At 29.9% G+C, this 398-nt stretch overlaps 1 protein-coding gene and 1 long non-coding RNA gene across 2 annotated transcripts in view; one reads left to right on the top strand and one right to left on the bottom strand.

Annotated features, from left to right (window-relative positions):
• Nucleotides 1–398, bottom strand: part of LOC118738768 (ribonuclease P protein subunit p30-like) — a 22482-nt gene that overhangs the window by 8212 nt on the left and 13872 nt on the right. The gene's annotated exons all lie outside the window — the stretch shown is intronic.
• LOC118738769 overlaps nucleotides 1–398 on the top strand; it is a 592-nt gene extending 194 nt beyond the window's left edge. The window contains exon 2 of the long non-coding RNA XR_004992951.1: nucleotides 205–398. This is a non-coding gene — a long non-coding RNA (uncharacterized LOC118738769). The remainder of the gene's footprint in view (nucleotides 1–204) is intronic.

The raw sequence follows: 398 nt of genomic DNA, 5'->3' as shown, positions 1-398 counted from the left end.
TATAGCATTTTTAAAAATTTTTATTTTTACATAAAAACATTGTCTATAATGTCAACTTTAAGTACCCAAACGGTCGTAATGGGCTACTTATGTGTATGGACACTAGATCGTCTAACGCTCGGCAATATCATAAATAGACATTGAGATTTTATGAAATTGTATATTTTTGCAAGAGGAAAGGTGTGTAAAAAACTATCATTGGAGGTCTAACATTCTTTTGCAATGAAACCGAAACATCAACAACATCAACAACACTCATTGCAAACGAATATTAGACCTCCAATGATTGCTTCAAGGTTTGTCCTTTTATTAAAACAAGAAAAAGGAAAGGTGTGTAAAAAATAAACGTAGTGAGTAATAAAATTATAGTTTAAAAGAAAACCAATAACACGCTTTTA

This window comes from Rhagoletis pomonella, unplaced genomic scaffold (assembly GCF_013731165.1).
Source record: "Rhagoletis pomonella isolate Grant_MI unplaced genomic scaffold, Rhpom_1.0 Rhpom_scaffold_00005, whole genome shotgun sequence".
NCBI lineage: Eukaryota > Metazoa > Arthropoda > Insecta > Diptera > Tephritidae > Rhagoletis > Rhagoletis pomonella.
Note: the sequence above shows the minus strand (reverse complement) of the source record. Positions and strands in the feature narration are given on the sequence as shown.